At 41.5% G+C, this 10,693-nt stretch overlaps 1 non-coding gene across 1 annotated transcript; it reads right to left on the reverse strand.

The window, feature by feature from the left end:
* Positions 1–10,383: 10,383 nt before the first annotated feature.
* On the reverse strand, positions 10,384–10,456 carry TRNAG-CCC (transfer RNA glycine (anticodon CCC)). The gene has a single exon. It is a non-coding gene; the product is annotated as a tRNA-Gly (tRNA).
* Positions 10,457–10,693: the final 237 nt, after the last annotated feature.

The following is a 10,693-nucleotide window of genomic DNA, read 5'->3' on the forward strand; positions in this document are numbered from 1 at the left end:
TGCTTGGATATTTTTGAGATTAATTCTTTGTCAGTTGCTTCGTTTGCTATTATTTTCTCCCATTCTGAAGGCTGTCTTTTCACCTTGCTTATAGTTTCCTTCGTTGTGCGAAAGCTTTTAAGTTTAATTAGGTCCAATTTGTTTATTTTTGCTTTTATTTCCATTACTCTGGGAAGTGGATCATAGAGGATCCTGCTGTGATTTATGTTGGAGGGAGTGGAAACACTTTTAACCACTGGACTGCCAGGGAAGTTCATGGAACCTTCTGTGTAAGACTGAAAGTAGGGTCCAAGCAGGATCATCAAAGTTTTTGAATTCCTCCCCTGGTGACCGCCCTTTCAACTATGCTCATTTCACCTGTCCACCAGTTTCCTGGGACCATGCTAAGTACCTATTTCTTATTGTTACGACACCAGGAATTGAGGTACAGAGAAGTAAAAGTCTTCTCAAAATATTTGAAATTCAGAATGTTCCAAACTCACCTCATGATTGTATTTTCTTACCTGAGCTAGAAATTTTATTTTAATTCATTAATTATTTTGGATGCACCACGAAGCCTGTGGGATCTTAGTTTCCTGACCAAGAATCAAACACAGGCCCCTTGCATCCCTGCATTGGAAGTGTGAAGTCTTAACCACTGGACTGCCAGGGAAGTCCCTGAGGTAGAAATTTTAGATGTATTGTTGCTGTTGTTCAGTCATGTCCAACTCTTTGAGATCCTATGAACTGCAACAGGGTTCCCTGTCCTTTACTATCTCCTGAAGTTTGCTGAAACTCGTGTGCATTGAGTCAGTGATGCCATCCAAACATCTCATCCTCTGTCATTTCCCTTCTACTCTTGCCCTTAGGCTTTCCCAGCATCAGGGTCTTTTCCAATGAATTTGCTTTTTGCATCAGGGGGCCAAAGTATTGGAGCTTCAGCTTCAGCATCAGTCCTTCCAATGAATATTCAGGGTTGATATCCTTTAGTATTGACTAGTTTGATCTCCTTGCTGTCCAAAGGACTCTCAAGAATCTTCTCCAATGCCACAGTTCGAAAGCATCAGTCTTCGGTGCTCAGCCTTCTTTATGGTCCAACTCTCACATCCACACATGACTACTGGAAAAATCATAGCTTGACCATACAGACCTTTGTTAGCAAAATGATATCTCTGCTTTTTAGTATGCCGTTTAGGTTTGTCATAACTTTTTTTCCGAGGAGCGAGCATCTTTTAATTTCATGGCCGCGGTTACCATAGAGCCTGTAGATTCTAGGAATCTTTTAGACATATTACTCCTTATAAAACACACACATGGTATTTATTGGTTACTTCATAACAGGAAGTGTTTTAAGCACTTTACAGTTGTTAATTTAATTCTCACAACAATCTGATGAGGTAGGAACAATAATAATATTGTCTCCTTTTTTTAAAGTAAAATTTTAAAATTGAGATATAATTGACTCACAACATCATATACAAAATAATGATTTGATATTTGTGTATATTGCAAAATGATTACCACAATAAGTCTAGTTAACATGCTACCATACATAATTTTTTTCTTGGTGATGAGAAACTTTAAGATTTTCTATGTTAACAACTTTCAAATATGCAATACAATATTATTAATTATAGCTACCATGGTGTTTATTACATCCCCCTGACTTCTTTATTTTATAACTAGAAGTTTGTACCTTTCAACTCCCTTCACTCATTTTACCTACCCACCTCTTCCCACATCTCTGGAAACCACCACTTTGTTGTCAGTATGAATTGGATTTTGGTGGTCTTTTTGTTTGTTTGCTTTTAAGATTCCACATATAAATGAGATTATACAGTATTTATCTTTCTCTGTCTGAATTGTTTCACTTAGCATTATTCCCTCAGGTCCATTCATATTGCCACAAATGGTAAGATTTCATCCTTTTTATGAGTGAATAATATTCCATTGCATATATTTTTTTTTTTTAATGGATAGAAAACTGAGGCACAGAATTAAATAAATCTCCCAAGACCACAAAGTTAAAAAATGTTAGAACATGGCAGTTTGGTCCTACATCTTGTTGTCTTAAACCATTATACAACACATCTTGTTTATCCTAGCTTGTAAATGCTTTTTATATCTTTTCCCCACTTTCATTTCCTATTCTGCTGTCTTTATTTAGTCCTTCCTTCCTTCATTTCTCTCTCTCCCTCTCTCTTGCTTCCTTCTTTTCACTCCCTCTCTCTCACTCTTTCTTTTTTTTTCTACTACACCGTGTAGCATGTAGAACCTTAGTTCCCTGACCAGGGATCGAACCTGCCACCTCTGCTTTGGAATCCTGTAGTCTTAACCAGTGAGGCTTCCTAGGTGGCTCAATGTAAAGAATCTGCTTGCCAATGCAGGAGACTTCAAGAGATGCAAGTTCGCTACTGGGTTGGGAAGATCCCCTGAAGGAGGAAATGGCAACCGAGTCCAATATTCTTGCTGGGAAATCCCATGGATGGAGGAGCCTTGTGGGCTACAGTCCATGGGGTTGCAAAGTGTTGGACATGACTGAGTGAGCACGCATGCAGTCTTAACCACTGGACCAACACGGAAGTCCCCTAATTCTTATTTCTTGCCAGGACAAAGTAGCCTCCTGGTTGGTAGCCCTTACTGTAGATCGGTTCTATTAGTGGCTTTGATCATGTCACTCCCCTGCTTTAAAACTGTTTTCTTTATGTTCAAACTTCAATTATAAAATTTAAAGCTCTTCATAATTTGTCCCCCATTTCCCTCTCTGGCGTATTTCCCACTTCTCCATTTGCATTCCTGATTATTTGCTTTCCCCTCAATATGTTTATGTGTTTCACTTTTATATCTTCATTCCTTTGCTGACTGTGATCTATCTCCTGGAACAACCCTTGCCTTTCTGTTGTGTGCTAATGGCAACCCAATGCACTGTCGACCACCAGGCTCCTCTGTCCGTGGGACTCTCCATGCAAGAATACTGGAGTGGGTTGCCATTTTCTGCTCCAGGGGAATCTTCCTAATTCAGGGACCAAGCCTGTGTCTCTTATGTCTCCTATATTGGCAGGCGGGTTCCTTACTACTAGTGCCACCTGGGAAGCCCACCCTTCTGTTGGTGAAATACTAGTTCTCTAGGGTCAAACTATGGAGAAGGCAATGGCATCCCACTCCAGTGTTCTTGCCTGGAAAATCCCATGGACGGAGGAGCCTGGTGGGCTGCAGTCCCTGGGGTCGCTGGGAGTTGGACACGACTGAGTGACTTCACTTTCACTTACTTTCATGCATTGGAGAAAGAAATGGCAACCTACGCCAGTGTTCTTGCCTCGAGAATCCCAGGGACAGGGGAGCCTGGTGGGCTGCTGTCTATGGGGTCACACAGAGTCGGACACGACTGAAGCGACTTAGCAGCAGCCGCAGCAGGGTCAAACTAAATGTCTTCTATGTGAAGTTTTCGTAGTCAAACTTTAATATGTATCAGAATCACCTGGAGAGCTTGTAAACCACAGGCTGCTATCCCCACACCATCCCTGGAGTAGGTCTGGGTGGAGTTTGAGAATTTGCATGTCTAAGATTTTCCCAGGTGATACCCATGCTGTTGGAACAGGGACCAGAGTTTAGGAATCTCTTTTCTAGGGACTTCCTTGGTTAAAAATCTGCCTTCCAGTGCAGGGGATTTGGGTTTGATCCCTGGTCAAGGAACTAAGATCCCACATACCTCGGAGCAACTGTTAAGCCTATGTGCTTAACAACTAGAGAGCCACAACTAGAGAGCCCAAATGCCACAGAGAGACTGTGCCCTGCAACAAAAGATCCTAAACGACATAACTTGGACCCAAACCCAACCCAATGCAATGTACCTGGGACCATCACTTACCCCCTGTGTAATCAACTCTTGCCCCTGTGCTTCCATTACCTTAATTCTTTTCCTGTCATGAGTTATCTGGGCCTTTCCTCTGCTGGTTTGTGATCAACTCAAGGCTGAGTTCCTATCTTAATTATCTTTGTTTCCTCTAGCAACTGACCTATTGCCCCATACATGGAATACTCTGGAGTTTGTGATGATTAAAGGGAAATCTTTGCTCTGCCCTGATTATGTTACTGTTAAGATTCGTTCAATTTTCTGATATGTATGTGGGTGGGCTGAGGGTGGAAGTAAGGAATGGGGATGTTGAAGAGAAACAGAAGCAATTTGGAGCATCATATTCCAATCTGATTTCTTCATTGCCCTGAGAAACTGAAGCAATTAGTCCAATAGATCAGCGGTGGGACACAGGGAAGTGTCTTATGAGGACTTGCTGCTAAACATGCAGTCAGGGAACCTGCTAGAGACCCTAAATCTCTGGTCCCAACTCAGGGAGTACTGAATCAGAATCTGAATTTTAGTAAGACCGCCAGGTAATTTGTTCACTAAATTTTTTCTTATAAAGCTTTTTCAAAAAAATTATTTATTTTATTTTTGGCCACACTGAGTCTTTGTTGCTGTGCTCAGGCTTTCTCAAGTTGCAGCGAGCAAGGGGCTATTCTTCATTGTGATACTCAGGCTTCTCATTGCAGTGGCTTCTCTTGCTAGAGCACAGGCTCTAGGTGAGGCCTCGGTAATTGTGGTACTGGGGCTTAGCTGCTCTGCAGCATGTGGACTTTTCCCGGACCAGGGATTGAACCAGTATCCCCTGCGTTGCAAGGTGAATTCCTATCCACTGTACACCAGGGAAGTCCCTGCTCACTAAAATTTTAGAAATACTGTAGGAAAGGCAGGTTTGAGCTGTGTAATCCTTTCCAGGACAATAGTTAGGGAGCCAAACTCTGTTTTTTTTTGTTTGTTTGTTTGTTAAGAATTGAAGAGTAACTCCTGTCAGAGACAATCAGGCCCTGATATAAATTACATTATTTTTAATATTCTTTATTGTTTTAAATGTAATCCAATGGAATGACCTATTGGTATAAATCAGTTTTTTTTTTTTGGCCTTACCACATGGAATGTGAAATCAGTTCCCTGATCAGAGGTTGAACTTGTGTCTCCTGCAATGGAAATGTGGAGACTTAACCACTGGACCACCAAGTAAGTCCAACCTTATTAAAATTTACAAAATATTGAAAATAATAATAATAAGACAGCTTATTGAAGCTGAAACTCCAATACTTTGGCCAGCTGATGCGAAGAACTGACTCATTTGAAAAGACCCTGTTGCTGGGAAAGATTGAAGGTGGGAGGAAAAGGGGATGACAGAGGATGAGATGCTTGGATGGCATCACTGACTCAATGGACGTGAGTCTGAGTGAACTCTGGGAGTTGGTGATGGACAGGGAGGCCTGGTGTGCTGCAGTCCATGGGGTCGCAAAGAGTGGGACATGACTGAGCGACTGAACTGAATTGAATTGCCAGCTTAATAATGTGAAATAAATAACTGATACACCTGTACTCATGTCAGTGTTCATATTGGTGTGCTCAACACATTCACACCTATAATCTATTATTATACGTTGAAAAATCACAAACATATGCTACTTATTACTTGATCATGAGATATCATAGTGTGGGGGCTGAAACCTTGGAATGCCAAATGATCCTTTCCTTGCAGACAGACTTAGGGGAAATAGAATCATAATCTGAAAGTTACTGCATAATTTCAGAATCAAAACAAAGGAACATAAGGATTAACAACTCAGAGGGTTTCAGACATCAAGAAAGTAATGTAATGGAGCAAAACTGGGTGAGACAGAACTGTGGTCACTCGGGAAATACATATCTCACCTACAAGGAGCAGTTGACATTTAGCTCTAGCTAATTTTTCTCCTGTGTGGCACATATGATGCTGCCAGATCTCCAATTTTTCAAGGGAACTTAAAAACCGATTTTTTTGGTATGAAAGCTTCTGAGTTTTGATTATTCACAAATAGTTTAAAAAACTTTGTAAATTCTGACTTCCCTGGTGGCTCAGTGGTAAAGAATCAGCCTGCCAATGCAAAGGAGGTGGGTTTGATCCCTGATCCGGGAAGAGTCCACATCCCATGGAGCAACTAAGCCTGTGTGCCACAACTGTTAAGACAGTGCTCTAGAGCCTGGGAGCCACAACTACTGAACCTATGTGCCAGAACTACTGAAGCCTGTACACCCTAGACTACACTCTCAGCAACAAGAGAAGCCACTGCAATAAGAAGTCTGCACACCGCAACTAGAGAGTATCACCCACTTGTCACAGCTAGAGAAAAGCCCAGGCAGCAACAGACTCAGCTTGCCAAAAAAATAAAAAATAAAAAACTTGTTTTGTAAATTCTGCAATACTCTGTCAGCAATTCAACTTCTAGGAATTAAACTACATACCTCTGAAATGACATAAAGTGCTAAATTATCTTCTGCAACATTATCTGAAATAAAATGTTTAGAAACAAAATAAATTGTCATCAGCAAGTGTTGGTTAAACAAACTATAGCACACCCAAACAGGAGCATACTCTTCAGTAGTGTTATAAAAAAAAAAAGGCTAAGGAAGCTCTTTGTGCATTAATATGAAGTGATCTTCAAGATACATGATTAAATGAGAAAAACAAGTGCAGAACATGGTATATACCATGCTTTGCTGTGCTGTGGTCTACTTAGTCCCTGAGTCTTGTCTGAATCTTTGGAACCCAATGGACTGTAGCCCACCAGGCTCCTCTGTGCATGAGGATTCTCCAGGTGAGAATACTAGAATGGGTTGCTGTGCTCTCCTTCAGGGCATCTTCCCTACCCAGGGATAAAACCCAGGTCTCCCTCATTGCAGACAGATTCTTTACCAGTTGAGCTACCAGGGAAGACCCATATACCATGCTGCCGCTGCTGCTGCTGCTAAGTCACATCAGTCGTGTCCAACTCTATGTGACCCCATAGACAGCAGCCCATCAGGCTCCCCTGTCCCTGGGATTCTCCAGGCAAGAACACTGGAGTGGGTTGCCATTTCCTTCTCCAATATATACCATGCTCAGATCAGATCATATTAGTTGTTAAATATTTATTTCTTTATTTGGCTGTGCTGGGCCTTAGTTAGATCCCGAGGCACGTGGGATCTTCGATCTTTTTTGTGGCATGAAGGATCTTTAGCTGTGGCATGTGAACTCTTAGTTCTGGCATGTGGGACTAGTTCCATGACCAAGGATGGAACCTGGGTCCTCTGCATTGGGAGCGTGGTGACTTAGGCACTGGACCACAAATGAAGTCCCTTAGTTGTTAAATAATAGCAAAAATACACATTTTTATACATATATGTAAAATATCACTGGATGGATACCTAAGAAATTTATACTGGTTGTCTCTGAAGAGGGCAAATTGAAGGTGGGGACAAGGGTGGGAGTAAGAGTTTTGTTGTTGTTTAGGCACTCAGTTGTGTCCAACTCTTTGCAACCCCATGGACTGCAGCACACCAGGCTTTCCTGTCCTTCACCATCTCCCGGAGTTTGCTCAAACTCATGTCCACTGGGTTGTGGATGCCATCCAACCATCTCATCCTCTGTTGTCCCCTTCTCCTCCTGCCCTCAATCTTTCCAAGCATCAGGGTCTTTTCAAATGAGTCAGCTCTTTGCATCAGGTGGGCAAAGTATTGGAGCTTCAGCTTTAGCATCAGTCCTTCCAATGAATATTCAGGACTGATTTCCTTTAGGACAGACTGGTTTGATTTCCTTGCTATCCAAGGGACTCTCAAGAGTCTTCTCCAACACCACAGTTTGAAGGCATCACTTCTTCGGTGCTCAGCCTTTTTTATTGTCCAGCTCTCACATCCATATATGACTACCAGAAAAATCATGGCTTTGGCTATATAGACCTTTGTAGGCAAAAACATGTCTCTGCTTTTCAATATACTGTCTAGGTTTTTCATTGCTTTTCTTCCAAGGAACAAGTGTCTTTTAATTTCATGGCAGCAGTCACTGTCCATAGTGATTTTGGAGCCCAGGAAAATAAAGTCTATCACCGTTTCCATTGTTTCCCCATCTATTTGCCATGAAATGATGGGACTGGATGTCATGATCTTCTTTTTTTAAATGCTGAGTTTTAAGCCATCTTTTTCACTCTCTTCTTTCACCTTCATCAAGAGGCTCTTTAATTCCTCTTGGCTTTCTGCCATAAGTGTGGCGTCATCTGCATGTCTGAGGTTATTGATATTTTTCCCCACCCCACAGTCTTGACTCCGAGAGTTTTTACAGTACGCCATTTAATAGTTTTTGAATTCTGAAGCATAAAAATGGAGAGTTTATTCAAAAATATTACTTTAAAAATAAAAAGAAAAGAAGAATGTCTGGAAAAATATGCATATGTGTAAAAACAAATTACCTTAATAGCAGTTATTCTGGAAAGAAGATTTGTGAAACAAGGCAGTGTCTAGGAAATTTCTGCATTTTTAATTTATAAATGTTTATATATAAATTTATAAATTATAAATTATATATTTATAATTTATAAATTTATAAATGTTACTTAAGTATATCATCTATGAGGACTTGTCTAATCATTGCCCAGAAAGGGTTCGGCAGGGCAAAGTCTGGATGGCTCCTTCCAGCTGGTTTATAGATTGTGTGATGTCCTTTGAGTTGCTCCCTCTTGGCAACTGAACTCGCACAGTGTGATAACCTAGTGATTGTACTGTTTTCATCAGTCACATTTTTACAAATAGGTAGACTCATTCATCGGAGAAGGCGATGGCACCCCACTCCAGTACTCTTGGCTGGAAAATCCCACAGACGGAGGAGCCTGGTGGGCTGCAGTCCATGGAGTCGCGAAGAGTCAGAGATGACTGAGCGACTTCCCTTTCCCTAACATTTATAAAATTTTTTTTTACGTCTGTGCATTTATTACTTTCACAATAATTTTTAAATGTTAACTCAAAAATCAAATGGAAAATGCAACACACACCTGCACAAGGTTTGTAGATTATACTGGAGGGGTCTGCCCAATAAAACTTATTTGCAAACCCATTGGATTTCTAAGCCACCAGTTTAAGGTAAGTGAAAGAAATATTTAAGGACACCAGATTAACAGAGCTAATGTGGGCACTAAAGCCAGATGGATTCAAGGTCTGTGGGCTGCAACTCCCTGAATCTCCATACCAAGGACTATCTGACTATCAGGACTGGAAATATTCTGCTGTCCAATGGCTAAGTTGCTTTCTTTCCTGAACAGCATTCACCACATTGGCCCTGTGTGAGTTTGCCTTGGGTTGCTCCTTTTTCTCTGCTTCCACATTTGATACATTTCTAATTGATGCATTTTTCCCCCCTTGGATAAGTTAAGGGAGAAAGTAAGATAACAGTTAAATCTGTGCCTCTCTTATGACTGTATATTGATGCTCTGATTAAACATGTGTTGGTCTTGCATTTTATTTTAGATGGCGTGTGTGTGTGTGCGTGCGCGTGCACACATGCTCAGTCACTCAGTTGTATCCAACTCTTTGCGACCCTATGGACTGTAACCAGCCAGGTTCCTTTGTTCATGGGATTTTTCAGGCAAGAATACTGGCGTGGGTTGCCATTTCCTCCTCCAGGGCATCTTCCTGACCCACGGACTGAACCTATGTCTCCTGCATTGCAGGCTGATTCTTTACCACTGAGTCACCTAGGAAGTTATTCATTTAACTTTAGAAGGTGGGGAAAAGGTTAATTTCTGAGCTTCTGGAGGGGAACACACATCACCCTCAAGTGCTGCTTCAATCTAAATCTGCTTTTATTTTGTCCTGACCTGCACCTTACCATGAATTTCTTTTCACTCAATAAGGGTACGAATCATCTCTTTTCCAGTTTAACCAATATAACACCTTCTGTTCTGGTGAAGGCAAAGTCTAGTATCTCCAGTGGAAGCCTTTGGTTTCCTTTCCTCTATTTTCAAATAATCCTGAGGATTTACTCAAGCCAGGGATGGGGGAAGAAGCCCTGTTTCCAGGAATCAGGAACAGAGATAATCGTCAAGTCTCTGCTAACAGTGCATGGCTAGAGTTCTATTTCCAATACCACCTAGTATTGCTGCTAAAGCCTGGCTCAGCCTGGTCGCCAAGGATACAAGTCTCCTTGGAAGTGACTGTGTGTTGGTCCAAGTACCTGCACAAGCCCACACTTAGATTCCCCACACTTAGATTCCAAGATTATGCATCTAAGCCCTACACTTAGATTCCAATCTAAGCCCCACACTTAGATTCCAAGATTACGAAACTCTTAGTTCACATTCCCATATGAATTTGCTGTTGCCTAGAACATTTGGCCCAGCCTGGCTGGACCTGAGAGCTTTAGTCTCTATTATTTACCGTGCTAGAACCAATTCTCTCCAGCCAGACCTGTATTGAGCCTTCATCAGTGGCCTAGGTGCCTCCTTTCCTTCTAGTGAATTCTCTCTCTCTCTCTCTTTTTAATTATTTGGCTATTCTAGGTCTTAGTTACACCATGCAGGATCCAGTTCCCTGACCAGGGATTGAACCCAGGATCCCTGCATTGGGAGTGCAGAGTCTTAGCCATTGGACCACCAGGGAAGTCCTTCTCTGTCTCCCAATAAAAATATTTTAGGAACAAATTTGAGTCAGTGGTAGTGAGGTAGATGAGCCCATAGCCTGTTATGCAGTGAAGTTAAGTCAGAAAGAGAAAGACAAATATCGTATATTAACACATATATATGGAACCTAGAAAAATGGTACGGATAAATCCATTTGCAGTGAAGGAATCAATCCCTTGCAGGGAAGATGCAGATGTAGAGAATGGACTTGTGGGCA

Source organism: Bos taurus, chromosome 3, assembly GCF_002263795.3.
Source record: "Bos taurus isolate L1 Dominette 01449 registration number 42190680 breed Hereford chromosome 3, ARS-UCD2.0, whole genome shotgun sequence".
Classification (NCBI taxonomy): domain Eukaryota; kingdom Metazoa; phylum Chordata; class Mammalia; order Artiodactyla; family Bovidae; genus Bos; species Bos taurus.